Genomic DNA, 16057 nt, shown 5'->3' on the forward strand with positions numbered 1-16057 from the left:
CCCAAATGCCCAAAAATAGATGACTGGATCAAGAAGATGTGGTACATATATACCATGGAATATTACTCAGCATTCAAAAAAGATAAACACATGCAATTTGCTGCAACATGGATGGCGCTGGAAGGGATCATGCTCAGCGAAATAAGCCAAAAAGAAAAAGAAAAATACCGGATGGTCTCACTCATAGCAGGAATCTAGAAAACTTAAATAAGGGACCAGGAAAATGAATAACTATAAGAAAGTGAAAATCAAAATCAACAAAAAACTATGAACCAGAGACACTTTTAGGGGGGCGGGGGCGGGAGGGGAGGGATTGGGGTCGGAATGGGGGGCTGCAATTGTATGGGGAATATAACAATAAAAATTTATTAAAAAAAAAAAAAAAAGGCATAAAAAAAAAAAAAATAAAATAAAATAAAATAAATACAGTTAACCTTAGAACAATGTAGGAGTAGCCTACTGTTGACTGGAAGCCTTTACCAAAAATATAGTCAATTAACCCATATTTTGTATGCGATATATATTATATACTGTACTTTTATAGTAAAGTTAGAGAAAAGAAAATGTTATTGAGAAAATCATAATGAAGAGAAAATAGATTTATAGTGCAGTACCGCATTTATCGACTTCCTAAGTTTACACTGTCTGTTTTAAGAGAAAATCTGCATGCAAATAAGCCCTTACAGCTCAAATCTTTGTTGTTCAAGGGTCACTTCTCACTAACACTCTGGAGAACCTTTAAATCTCATTCTCAGTAAATCAAATTTTGAAGAGGTAGTTCTGTTTTGTCTATTAGGAGTTATGAACTCTTCATATGCAATAGAATATTTTATTATTTTATTCAGTAATATATTTTTCAAGAAGATATGCTAAATGGAAACAAATCAAAAGCAGATATGCTAAATGGAAACAAATCAAAAGCATGTGGTGCTTGCTAGATGAAACAGAGTATACAAATATTCAATTTATAAGTATATGCAGAAATATTTTAACAGTGCATTGAACAATTTGGACAACAAAAGAATGTTTAAGGCAGAGTGAACAACATGAAAAGGATTTGAGGATTGTGAGAACATAATGTATTCAGTATCACTAGAATAATAGGTCAGAGAATAGAATAAGGGCCAGAGTAAGGAGATGAGATTGGAAATGTCCGCTGGGCCTGAACATGAAGAACAAGAATGGCATACTAAGTTCTTCCAATTTTAAAATTAAAGAAAGGGATACTAATGGAGAGTGTTAAGCAGGAACTGACTCTAGAATCGAACAGTTGATTTTTGAATCCTAGCTCCACACACGTTGACTATATAGCTTTGGTAAGTTAATTAACTTCTCTGCTTTAGTGTCTTGATCTGTAAAATGATGACAATAATTATACCAGCCTCACAAGATCACCACGAATACTAAGCTAATAAATGTAAAGCACTTACACCAGTATCTGGCATATAGTAAGTATTCAAATGTAGTCACTGTGATGATTATATTTTAGAGAGCAAGGGTAGGTTCAATTAAAGATTAACCTCATATGTTTATCTCCTTTTCTCCTCCTTGCTTCCTCATTTAAAAGACAAAAAAGAGAAAAAAAAGTAATAACTCAATTAGTAAATGAACAGAGAGATGATGCCAGTTTACTTAATATTTTTAATAAACAAAAACAAAGCAAAATAACAAAAAATAATGTCTCAGATTGTGAAAGACAGAAAACTATTAGAGGAATGATAAATGACTTAATGGAATATGAGGGTGGATTACAAAGTAGGAGTAGATGAGAAGAGCTGATCTGCCTCTGAAGATCTCAATCTCAGTTCTTTGAGTGTCAAGTAGCACTAAAAGTGGAGGAATTTTTACTAATCCATTCCTTTCTCTGTCACTGCCCCTATCCCCACATTTACAGCAAGGAGCCAGATGCCCAGTACATTTTACCAGTTTGTTTCCAAGAGAAACAGAGCTAGAGATGCTGGGCACTTGGGGATCAAGCACAGAGCAGGGAGAGATACAGCACAGAGTGAAAGATAGTGGGTGAGTAACAGTCTGCTAAGGTAGACAGGAGGCCCTCGGCTTCCTTTTCCTGCTCTATCCCCCAAAGGTTGACAGTTTCTGTGCCAGAAACTCTTTAGAGAAGGTGAAGGAATTCTGCAGAGCTGAATATCAAGCAATTTGCCCCAAAGAAGCTTTGAAAGGCAAAGAGGAAGTTTGCCTATAAAAACACTGACCAGTATCACAAGAACATAGGCACATGGACAGATGTGAATGGCTGGCACGACAGGAAAAGTGGGCAACTTCTAGGTATCTGCAGATCTCAAATGGCACATTATTTCATGTTTCGACAGCTCATTCTTTTACATTGTTGAGTAGTATTTCGTTGTATATACCATAATTTGTTTATCCATTGTGTTGTTGAGGGACATTCTAAGGTGCCGCTGGGGTATTTGAGTGTGGATATCTACTAATAGGCAGTTAAACAACTAGAGTTATATAGGCAAGAGACATTAGGTTAAGAATATAGATTTTAAAGTCATCATTATAAAAATGATTGAAAGAATTCAACGGAATTATCTAACAAGAATATGCAGAGTAAGAGAAGATGAAAATTCTGATAAAAGAGGAATGCACTAAACTTATATATTAACATTTCCCTCCTCTCTAAATGCCACTGAGAGTGAAGGTTGAAAGATTAAAAAACCCACAGCTGTTTAAGAAACAGGAAAAGAAATCTCATCAGTGAACTATAAGCTTTGAGAAAATTAGGAAAAGTGAAAGGAATGAGAACTTCTGCTTTTAGCACAAGGTAACCAAGTAAATATCTCCTGCCACCAAACATTCATTCTAAAGAAATTGCAACAAGTTTACTTTAAAAATACATTGCTGAAATAAGACAAGAGAAAGACATCCAAGGAATCCAAATAGGAAAAGAAGAAGTCAAACTATCACTATTTGCAGATGATATGATAATATACATAGAGAACCCCAAAAACTCCACAGAAAAACTAATTCAACTCATCAATCAGTTCAGTAAAGTGGCAGGATACAAAATCAACACGCAAAAGTCAGTAGCCTTCCTATACACAAACAATAAATCTGAAGAAGAAGAAATCAAAAAAACCATCCCTTTTTTTATTGAAACAAAAAAAATCAAATATTTAGGAATAAATCTAACAAAAGAGGTAAAGGACCTATACAAAGAAAACTATAAAACACTGTTAAAAGAAATAGAAGAAGACACAAAGAAATGGAAAGACATCCCCTGCTCATGGATTGGAAGAATAAACATTATTAAAATGACCATCCTTCCAAAAGCAATATACAGATTCAATGCTATTCCAATCAAAATTTCAATGTCGGGGCGGAGCAACATGGCGGCGAGGAGACGCTGCGAGTAAGATCTCCCATTAAAAAAAGTTAATAGGGAGGAAAAGCGGCAGGTCCCAGTGAGAACTGGGACACGGAAGATAAACGGACGACTCCAGCAAACTGCCCGAAGAAGAAAGTTGCCATAAAAGAGGACGAGAAGGGAGGGAAGCGCAGAACCCTGCTCCCCTCTCCCGCCCACAAAGTCGGCACTCTCCGACCGGCAGAAAGGAGGGAAACAACAAACCAAAACGGCCAACAAGAAAAACGGACGCAGCAAGTGGGACTGTGAGTGGAAAGGAACTATTGCAGCCACCACACCCCGTGAACGGGAGAGGCGAACCCTGCAGGATCCGCCGCGGAGGTGAGCTCCAGGCGCCATTAAAGAGAGCCCCGCCCCCCAGGAGGAGACCAGCACCAGCACACAGCCCCGGCCGCCCGGTAAGGTTGCGTGCGGAAAGCGGCGCGGATCCGGACCGGATCGCAGCTGCCCAGGTCCCCGCGCCTGCGACCTAGGCTTGCGGGGAGACGGCGGAGGCCCTCCCTGAGTGAGCAGGAACAAGGCGCCCAGGCAGGGGAGCGGGATTCAAAAGGCGCCATTCCCGCGCCACTGATCTGGGCTACAGCCCGCGTCCTGGAACTGAGGGCTTTGGAACTGAGACCCGGGGCACGAAATTAGGGGGAGACTGCGGAGGCCCTCCCTGAGTGAGCAGGAACAAGGCGCCCAGGCAAGGGAGCTGGACTCAAAAGGCGCCATTCCCGCGCCACTGATCTGGGCTACAGCCCGCATCCTGGAACTGAGGGCTTTGGAACTGAGACCCGGGCACGAAATTAGGGGGAGACTGCGGAGGCCCATCCTGAGTGAGCAGGAACAAGGCGCCCAGGCAGGGGAGCAGGATTCAAAAGGCGCCATTCCCGCGCCACTGATCTGGGCTACAGCCCGCGTCCTGGAACTGAGGGCTTTGGAACAGAGACCCGGGGCACGAAATTAGGGGCGTGGGTTCCCCACGACGGTGGGGCACAAGGCAGACACAGCACCCCAAAGCCGTTGAGGTGTACCCTACCATCCCCGCTCTGCTCCCTGTCCCACGGGGTGGAAAATCAGCTCCCCAAGGGCTCTAGGAGAGATCTCTGGCACCACCTAGCGACTTGAAGCCAGCAGAGGCTCCTGAAGGAGCTAGTGGCCAGCTGGGGAGTTTGCCCACACCGGGCCCCTTCCGAACAAGTAGTCTGAGCCCACAGGGAGAGCGAGCACCCACAGCCGGGGCAGACCAGGTGCGCAGAAGAGTGTGCCTGAGACCAGACACGCAGGGAGTGTGTCCCACATCACCATTTTAGAACAGGGACATTTCTTCAGTAAAGACTACCTGCAGAAGGCTTCCTCAGGAGCCAGAGGTGAGCGGGGGAAGTTCGCCCACGCCAGACCCCCTCTGGCCTGCAGTCCAAGCCCAGAGGGGAGCAGGAACCCACCGCCGGGGCAGACCAGGCGCACAGGGGAGTGTGTCCCTACATCGGCATTTTAGAACAGGGACCTTTCTCCAGTAAAGACTGCTTGAAACTGACAGATGACTCCTGGAAGAACCAGAGGGGAACAGAGAAGCCCACCCAAGATGCCGGCCAGTCCCAACAACACACTGTCCCAACGCATACGGCAAATTAGAAAACAGACAGTAGGGAAGAGAAGAACCACACGCAACCTAGCAACTCTCCAGAGAAAAAGCACACCACAAAAAGAAAGCCAGCCCCCAGATTGCAAAGACAATAACTTGGAAGAATTTCTGAGCCTTCCAGAAAGAGAATTTAAAATTGCCGTGATTAAAAAACTAACAGAAGTCATAAAGGAAAACAATGATAAGGGAAAAATAATAAACGATCAGAAGAATGCAATTGAGTCCCTAGAGAGGGAAAACAATGGTCAGAAGAAAGAAATTGAGTCCCTAAAGAGGGAAGTAAAAGAAATGCAGGAGATCAAAGAATTAATGGAAGAACTAAAGAATTCTGGGAAAAGCAATGAAAGCAGAATAGATGAAATGGAAGAACGAATAAGTAATCTTGAAGACATAGAAATAAAAAGAACCAAAACAGAAAAGGAAAGAGAAGTACGAAGGAAAAAGAACGAAGAAAGACTTCGGGAACTATCTGACTCCATGAGGAAAGGAAATATAAGAGTTATAGGAATACCAGAAGGAGAGGAGAGAGATGTAGGAACAGAGAAAATATTCAAAGAGATAATTGAAGAGAACTTCCCAAATGTGAAGAAGGAGCTGAAAATTGATATACAAGAAGCAAGAAGAACACCAAACTTCCACGACGAAAGGAAAAATACAGCAAGACACATAATAGTAAAGCTCCCAAGAATCCAGGACAAGGAAAAAATAATGAAGCTGGCAAGAGGGAAGAAACAGATAACATTCAAAGGAAAACCAATCAGGCTGACATCAGACTTCTCCGAAGAAACACTACGGGCAAGGAGAGAGTGGAGGGACATAGTCAACAGACTCCAAGAAAACAGATGCCAACCAAGAATACTCTATCCCGCAAAGCTCTCCTTCCTCTTTGAAGAAAGAATATGGACCTTTCCAGACAAACAGAAACTCCGGAATTTCATTGCAACTAAACCCCCACTCCAAAAAATACTACAAGGAGTCCTAAAGCCAGAACCTCAGAGGGACGAATAACAATGAAAGAAGGCCAAAAAAAAAAAAAGTTATTAAAAGAATAAATAAATAAAATCAAAGGAAAGACAAACACAATGGCAAATACAGATGTTAACATATCAATAATAACTCTGAATGTAAATGGACTAAACTCTTCAATAAAAAGACACAGAGTTGCAGCCTGGATTAAGAAACAAAACCCAACCTTTTGCTGTCTCCAGGAAACACATTTAGCTACAAAAGATAAAAATAGGCTCAAAGTTAAAGGATGGAAAACAATCCTACAAGCAAATGGACCAAAAAAGAAAGCAGGAACAGCTATACTTATATCAGATAAAACAGATTTCAAACTCAAAAAGATAAAAAGAGACCCCAAGGGTCACTACATTATGATCAAGGGGACAATACTTCAAGAAGAAATAACACTCATTAACATATACTCACCAAACGAAGGAGCACCAAAATATATCAGACAACTGTTGTCCTCTCTGAAAACAGACATCAGAGAAAACACATACGTAGTGGGAGACTTCAACACACCACTATCAACAATGGATAGATCAACAAGACAAAAAATAAGTAAAGAAACTAAAGCTCTAAATAAGGACCTAGAGCAATTGGGCTTAACAGACATCTATAGAACACTAAACCCCAAAAAAACGGAGTACACATTTTTCTCAAGCGCACACGGATCATTCTCCAGGATCGATCACATACTGGGGCACAAGACAAACATCAACAGATACACCAAGATTGAAATCATATCAACCATCTTTTCTGACCATGAAGGCATCAAACTAGAAATAAACCATAAAAAGAAGGCAAGGAACTTTCCTACCTCATGGAGATTAAAAACCACACTACTGGAAGACCATTGGACTAATGAGGAGATCAAAGAAGAAATTAAAAAATTTTTTGAATTGAACGACAAGGAGGACACCAATATCCTAAATGTATGGGATGCAGCAAAAGCAGTAATAAGAGGAAAATATATAGCAATAGAAGCTCACATCAAGAAACAAGAAAGAATGCAAAGAAACAACCTAATCTCGAAGCTCAAAGATCTAGAAAAAGAACAACAAAAAAACCCCAAAACCAGTAGAAGAAAAGAAATAATAAAAACCAAAGCAGAAATAAATGAAATTGAAACTAAAAAAACAATCCAAAAGATCAATGAAACCAAGAGCTGGTTCTTTGAAAAAATCAATAAAATAGACAAACCCCTAGCCAGGCTCACAAAGGAAAAAAGTGAGAAAGCACAAATAAACAGGATCATCAATGAAAGAGGAGAAATCACAACGGACACAGCAGAAATCAAAAGAATAATCAGTAACTACTATGAACAGTTATATGGAAACAAGTTCAACAATCTAGAGGAGATGGACAAATTCCTACAACTCTACAATCACCCAAAGCTAGATAAAGAAGAAATAGAACACCTAAACAGACCAATTACAATTAGCGAAATTGAAATGGTAATAAAAAACCTCCCCAAAAACAAAAGCCCAGGACCTGATGGATTTACAAATGAATTCTACCAAACATTCAGAGACGAATTAGTGCCTATCCTTCACAAACTCTTCCAAAAAATTGAGAAGGAAGGGACAATACCAAACACGTTTTATGAAGCCAACATTACACTAATACCAAAACCGAACAAGGACAACACAAAAAAGGAAAACTACAGGCCAATCTCCCTAATGAACACTGATGCAAAAATCCTCAATAAAATTTTAGCTATCAGAATCCAACAATGTATCCATAAGATAATTCACCACGACCAAGTTGGATTCATTCCAGGGGCACAAGGATGGTTTAACATCCGAAAATCAATCAACGTTATCCAACACATCAACAAAAAGAAATATAAAAACCATATGATAATATCAATAGATGCTGAGAAAGCTTTCGACAAAGTGCAACACCCATTCATGATAAAAGCCCTTGAAATTCTTGGGATACAAGGAACATACCTCAACATCATAAAGGCCATCTATGACAAGCCAACAGCCAGTATCATTCTCAACGGTGAAAAGCTGAAAGCAATTCCATTAAGATCTGGAACAAGACAAGGATGTCCACTCTCACCATTGCTTTTCAATATAATACTGGAAGTCCTAGCCAGGGCAATAAGACAAGAGAAAGACATCCAAGGAATCCAAATAGGAAAAGAAGAAGTCAAACTATCACTATTTGCAGATGATATGATATTATATATAGAGAACCCCAAAAACTCCACAGAAAAGCTAATTCAACTCATCAATCAGTTCAGTAAAGTGGCAGGATACAAAATCAACACGCAAAAGTCAGTAGCCTTCCTATACACAAACAATAAATCTGAAGAAGAAGAAATCAAAAAGACCATCCCTTTTGTTATTGAAACAAAAAAAATCAAATATTTGGGAATAAATCTAACAAAAGAGGTAAAGGACCTATACAAAGAAAACTATAAAACACTGTTAAAAGAAATAGAAGAAGACACAAAGAAATGGAGAGACATCCCCTGCTCATGGATTGGAAGAATAAACATTATTAAAATGGCCATCCTTCCAAAAGCAATATACAGATTCAATGCTATTCCAATCAAAATTTCAATGTCATTCTTCAAAGAAATAGAACAATTATTGATGAAATTCATATGGAATCACAAAAAACCCCGAATAGCCAAAGCTCTCCTGAAAAAAAAAGAAGGAAATGGAGGCATCAGACTCCCAGACTTCAAACTATACTACAAAGCCATAATCATCAAAACTGCATGGTATTGGAACAAGAACAGACATACAGACCAATGGAATCGAATAGAAAATCCAGAAATAAACCCACAGATTTATGGTCAACTAATCTTTGACAAAGGAGCAAAGAATATGCATTGGAGCAAAGAAAGTTTGTTCAATAAATGGTGCTGGGAAAACTGGGTCGCTACATGCAAAAGAATGAAGCTTGACCACCACCTCACACCATACACAAAAATCAACTCAAAATGGATTAAAGAACTAGACATAAGACCTGAAACCATAAAATATATAGAAGGAAATATAGGCGAAACACTACGTGATTTGCACATCAAAGACATCTTTACAGACACATCACCCAAAGCAGTGATAGTGAAGGCAAAGATAAACAGCTGGGACTACATCAAATTAAAGAGCTTTTGCACAGCAAAAGAGACAATAACAAAAACAAAGAGAAACCCCACCAACTGGGAGAACATTTTTGCACCCAACACTAATGATAAAGGACTGATCACAAAAATCTGCAAAGAGCTGATGAGACTCAACAACAACAAAGAAAATAATCCAGTCAAAAAATGGGCAGAAGAGCTTAAAAGAAACTTCTCTGAAGAGGAAATGCAAATGGCCAACAGGCATATGAAAAAATGTTCAACATCACTTGTCATCAGGGAAATGCAAATCAAAACTACCATGAGATACCATCTTACACCAGTGAGAATGGCACATATTAAAAAAACTAGCAACAACAAATGTTGGCGAGGGTGTGGAGAAAAAGGAACTCTTCTGCACTGTTGGTGGGAGTGCAAACTGGTCCAACCACTGTGGAAAGCTGTGTGGAGATTTCTGGACCTACTAAACATAGAGCTTCCATATGATCCAGCAATTCCACTCCTAGGTATTTACCCAAAGGACACAGAAACATCAATTCCAAAGAACACCTGCACCCCTATGTTTATAGCAGCACTGTTTACAATAGCTAAGCTTTGGAAACAACCCAAATGCCCAAAAATAGATGACTGGATCAAGAAGATGTGGTACATATATACCATGGAATATTACTCAGCATTCAAAAAAGATAAACACATGCAATTTGCAGCAACATGGATGGCGCTGGAAGGGATCATGCTCAGCGAAATAAGCCAAAAAGAAAAAGAAAAATACCGGATGGTCTCACTCATAGCAGGAATCTAGAAAACTTAAATAAGGGACCAGGAAAATGAATAACTATAAGATAGTGAAAATCAAAATCAACAAAAAACTATGAACCAGAGACACTTTTAGGGGGGCGGGAGGGGAGGGATTGGGGTCAGAATGGGGGGGCTGCAATTGTATGGGGAATATAACAATAAAATTTATTTAAAAAAAAAATAAAATAAACAATCAGGAAGGAACATTAAAAAAAAAAAAAATTTCAATGTCATTCTTCAAAGAAATAGAACAATTATTGATGAAATTCATATGGAATCACAAAAAACCCCGAATAGCCAAAGCTCTCCTGAAAAAAAAGAAGGGAATGGAGGCATCACACTCCCAGACTTCAAACTCTACTACAAAGCCATAATCATCAAAACTGCATGGTATTGGAACAAGAACAGACATACAGACCAATGGAATCGAATAGAAAATCCAGAAATAAACCCACAGATTTATGGTCAACTAATCTTTGACAAAGGAGCAAAGACTATGCATTGGAGCAAAGAAAGTTTGTTCAATAAATGGTGCTGGGAAAACTGGGTCGCTACATGCAAAAGAATGAAGCTTGGCCACTACCTCACACCATACACAAAAATCAACTCAAAATGGATTAAAGAACTAGACATAAGACCTGAAACCATAAAATATATAGAAGGAAACATAGGCGAAACACTACGTGATTTGCACATCAAAGACATCTTTACAGACACATCACCCAAAGCAGTGATAGTGAAGGCAAAGATAAACAGCTGGGACTACATCAAATTAAAGAGCTTCTGCACAGCAAAAGAGACAATAACAAAAACAAAGAGAAACCCCACCAACTGGGAGAACATTTTTGCACCCAACACTAATGATAAAGGACTGATCACAAAAATCTGCAAAGAGCTGATGAGACTCAACAACAACAAAGAAAATAATCCAGTCAAAAAATGGGCAGAAGAGGGCCTCCCTGGTGGCGCAGCAGTTGAGTGCGGGGTTGCGAAGCTGCCTGCAGCCTCTGCAGCGCTGGTTTGATCCCCGGCCACCAGCAAGGGTCCCACATGGCGCAGACCTCTCCTGCCGCCCGCTGCTCCCCTTGGCAGTGTACTTCGTCACTTCATCAATCTGCCTGCTCTGCTCTCCCCTCTGGCTCTGGTGAATTCTCTCATCCTCCCGCACTTCTGACTGTACCCAGTGCTTGTATAAATAAATAAATAAATCTTTAAAAAAAAAAATGGGCAGAAGAGCTAAAAAGAAACTTCTCTGAAGAGGAAATGCAAATGGCCAACAGGCATATGAAAAAATGTTCAACATCACTTGTCATCAGGGAAATGCAAATCAAAACTACCATGAGATACCATCTTACACCAGTGAGAATGGCACATATTAAAAAAACTAGCAACAACAAATGTTGGCGAGGGTGTGGAGAAAAAGGAACTCTTCTGCACTGTTGGTGGGAGTGCAAACTGGTCCAACCACTGTGGAGAGCTGTGTGGAGATTTCTGGACCTACTAAACATAGAGCTTCCATATGATCCAGCAATTCCACTCCTAGGTATTTACCCAAAGGACACAGAAACATCAATTCCAAAGAGCACCTGCACCCCTATGTTTATAGCAGCACTGTTTACAATAGCTAAGCTTTGGAAACAACCCAAATGCCCAAAAATAGATGAATGGATCAAGAAGATGTGGTACATATATACCATGGAATATGACTCAGCATTCAAAAAAGATAAACACATGCAATTTGCAGCAACATGGATGGCACTGGAAGGGATCATGCTCAGCGAAATAAGCCAAAAAGAAAAAGAAAAATACCGGATGGTCTCACTCATAGCAGGAATCTAGAAAACTTAAACAAGGGACCAGGAAAACGAATAACTATAAGTGAAAATCAAAATCAACAAAAAACTACGAACCAGAGACACTTTTAGGGGGGCGGGGGCGGGAGGGGAGGGATTGGGGTCAGAATGTGGGGGCTGCAATTGTATGGGGAATATAAAAATAAAATTTATTATTTAAAAATAAATAAATAAATAAAATAAATCTTAAAAAAAAAAATACATTGCTGAGCAGTGCCTATAGTCAATTAGTAAATTGCACAACAAAACTACAAGGGGAAATGGACCATTCCATGATCATGAGAAATTTCAATACCTCTTTCTTAGTAAATGAAAGGTGAAAGATAAAAAATTAATAAGTAAATATGAGATTTGATTCCAACACTACAATTAAGAAGTCTGATTTAAAGAGCACATACAGAACCCACACCCAGCAATTAGAGGACAACAGGTTTGGAGGACTTTGGATCAGTGAAGAGTTTACCTCGTCCTGGGGTGACTGAACAAGGCTTGTATACTTTGTCTCCTTTATTTGAATGATGCTCTGAGACCTGACCCTTTGACACCTAATAGGAACTTGCTGGAAAGCAAACAGCAGAGTACTTTCCCGCAGTTTTTTCTATCCTGGAGAACAATACCCAGACGTGTTGACTCCTCCTCTGGGACTGAGGTGGGAGGAAGAGGGGTGTGGGCAACTGGAAAGCATTTATGTACTTCTTTGTTTACCATCCCCAAAAAACCTAGCTCAACTTTTTGAGTGTCTGGTAATTAGAGCTGGTGGTAGAAAGAATTAAAACACACTGTGTTTAATTCTTTTAACTCAGAAGTCATTCTGCAACATCAGTGATAAATGGATGGTCTGCACTTAAGAACTATTATAGTCCAGTTCAAGGGCAGGGAAAATGAAAATAGCAAATGTACTTTTCCTATTTTAACATGGCAAGTCACATCCTGTGTTTAGTTCTTCCAGAGTACCAGCACTGATTTATTCAATGTCAGTGTTCATGAGTGTTCATGCAATCTGCAGATGACATATCAGATACTGAAGATTCAAATACCTTCAGAGGCTAGAGAGGTAAATTCAAAGGACTATGAGATAACAGGGAGCAATTGGGTAGCAGCTGCTATGCAACTTTAGCAGACTATTATATGGAAATACGGGCAAGGCATTGTCAGCTATATCAACTTTTCATAACATAATAGAATCTGGATTTCTATGTAAAATCTCCCAAATTTAAAATTTTAACACTTAAATGTAAACATTTAAAATATTGTTCAGGACAAACAAAACCTGTCTTCAGGTCAGATATACAGTGTGGGCTACTGGCTTTCAAGTTCTTCTGCAGACTAACAGACAAAGAAATTTAGAGATGGAAGGGTTCTGTGAGGGCTTTTAAGTCTACTACTTTCAAAGAGTGTGTGTGTGAGTGAGTGAGAGTGTGTGTGTGTGTGTTTTGCCAAGGAATACTTCCTTTACATAAGATTTACAAAGAAACCCAATAAATTAAATAAATAAAAGCACAGCTGCTCTGGTTGAACAGGAAACCCTCCCTCTGAGGTAGCTCTGTCTGCTCCCCTTTCCTGCTGGTGACCTCAAAGCACCTCCAGAGAGCACAGTTTGAAAACAGCTGACCTAATCTAAGCTCTCAGACTACAAGTGAAAAAAAAAGAATCCAATTTCTTATTGAAATTGTTACTGAAATCCCCAAATCTGGTCTGATTAGAGTTATTCTTGATGTAATGCTACTTTTACCAATACTATAGTTACTGAAAAGAAATCAGAACTTTGATTTACTTAGCACTCATCTCAAGCACAGCACTGTGCTTTTTCATGTATCAGTTCTTTTTGCAACAATCCTGAGAGATAGATGTTCTTACCTCCACCTTGAAGATGAGACAACTGAGGCTCTATGAAGCTAAGCCAATTTTACAGTCACACAGGCAATAAGTGGCAACTGGAATATGAGCTTGGGTCCATATGACTCCAAACTGAGTCGTCTAAACACCCAACTCTCCAGAAAATTACCCTTTCCCAAAGTACAAGATAGGCAAGAATATTAACAAGTATGAAGGGAAGAAAAGCTATCAGGTAAGGCTAGGGAACGCTTTACATGGAGCAAAAGTCTTCAGTCTGAATAAATAAATGTTCACGAGACAATTAAAGACTCAAATTATGTTTGTTGCATTCCAGAAAATACATGTACCTCCTAAAATAGGTAGTTTTGGAACAAATAATTTTAGAACCAATTATATTAAATTATATTAAATAATGGGCAGTCAGTCTTCTAATCAGTTGAAAACAAACAGAATGAGCTTCTTTCCCTAATCTTTTAAAATAAAAATCTTGATAGAAATCTTTTGTGGTCTTCCACAAAATGTCATGGGTATCACCCTCAGAAACCAAACCTTGAGATGGAAAGACTAGTAACTTAACTCATTTGTGGTATTTCTTATGTTGTTAATTTTATACTTGGAATCTCACTAATCTCACTAAGTATTTGGCACAGTAAGTGATAGCTATGTAAACCCATGAATGGAACAAATTTCAAGCTTTCTTAGTCTCTTCACTTTGGTCTGTTCTTTCTTCCCCCTTAATGACACAATTCTTAGTAACACAGTGCCTTCATGATTTGGGTCATGAAATTCTACTTTTCAAATTTCCTTCTTAGAGAAGACTCAGAAACTTACCCACAACTAACCACAACATAAAACATCAGTAACGCTTCTGAAATTCTACCTTTTTTTAAAAAAAAATTATTTATATATATAAGAACTGGGGTACATAGGCTAGAGGTGTGGGGGGTGAGAGGATTCATCAGAGACAGAGTGGGGAACAGAACAGGCAGACTGACTGAAATACACTGCTGAGGGGAGCAGCGGGTGAGTCAGGAGAGGTCTGCTGTGCCATATGGGTTGCTCCCTGACAGGGGATCGAACTCATGCTACAGTGGCTGTGGATAGCTTTATAGGTTGCGTCTTAAACCACTGAACCACCAGGAAGGCCTGAAATTCTACTTTCAATAATAACTAAAATAGTTCTGTTGATTATAGCTTTAATGCTTAGAGAAATGAAAGGTAGGCACACTCCTTTAAGGAAATGGTCATTCCTGGCAAAAATCCCAGGGTAGTTACTATTAGTGCCAGTAAGGACGAGGAAGAAGTCAAACAGAGCTGGATGCAAATTTCCTAACCACCACAGGTATTACAATGGAGTTTTCTCTTTGATAGGTAACTGTCTTTTGCCAAAATCTGGAGTAAACATTTGTTTTCATCTGCCCAGCAGTCCTATCTTTTGGAATCCCAGAGTAGGTGGGATGTTACAGAGGCTTAGGGAAGGACGCAGAGATGTAACCTGATAACAAATAATGCATGGGAACATAGACTCTAAGGCTGGCTATGAGGATGCTCCGGGTATTGTGATTCTTGGGGAGAGGTTAGGCAAAAAAGCAGAGTCAGATTATTTGAGAAAACTGCAGTAGAATAATAACCCAGGGACATGATTTAGGCATACTGCTGGCACTGGGGACAGACGGATCTGTGATCCAACCGTGCCCTGGATCCCCCCTGTTCCTCCCTGTACCTGGAGCCTCACTTTCTAGCTTTTCCATGATTCTTTTTTTTTTAACTTTTTAAAAATACCTTCTTTTTTTTTTTTTTTTAGATTTATTTATTTATTTATACAAGCACTACTACAGTCAGAAGCGTGGGAGTGTGAGAGAATTCACCAGAGCCAGAGCGGGGAGCAGAGCAGGCAGAAGGACTGAAGTACACTGCTGAGGGGAGCAGCGGGCGGCAGGAGACGTCTGCGTGCTGTGTGGGACCCTCCTCCGGTGGCCGGGGAGCAGCCGGGGATCGAACTGGCGCTGCAGAGGCTGCAGGCAGCTTCGCAACCCAGCGCTCAACCGCTGCGCCACCAGGGAGGCCCTTCTCCATGATTCTTCAAGCTATCCAATGTCTGTCCGTTTTCTGCTTATGTTAGGCAAAGTTGGTTTCTGTACCGATAGGTACAGCAATTACATAAAGAATGGGTTGTAAGTGACTTCAGTGAAATGGCAGGAATTATAGAGCTGGTTTTCTGGCCTAACTGAAGCTCAAAGCAGTGAATATTCTGTTAATATTTAGAGATAAACATAGTAGAATGCGTTATCCTTATAATCATTTAGGCCCCTAGAACGTCTTAGAGATGATATGCTATAGCAGTGAAGGCAAGGCTGAGAGGCTACTGCCAGGAAAGCAGAAAGGAGCATGAAGAGCACAGTGTATTTAAGGAAATGGGGTGAATGCTCTGCCCTACAAAGAGA

General features: G+C 39.9%; 1 protein-coding gene across 1 annotated transcript in view; it reads right to left on the reverse strand.

Annotated features, from left to right (window-relative positions):
• The window catches only part of FZD6 (frizzled class receptor 6), a gene marked incomplete at its 3' end in the record, with an annotated part of 33581 nt that overhangs the window by 7046 nt on the left and 10478 nt on the right, over positions 1–16057 (reverse strand). The window lies entirely within an intron of this gene.

Source organism: Talpa europaea (assembly GCF_964194135.1).
Source record: "Talpa europaea genome assembly, chromosome: 3".
NCBI lineage: Eukaryota > Metazoa > Chordata > Mammalia > Eulipotyphla > Talpidae > Talpa > Talpa europaea.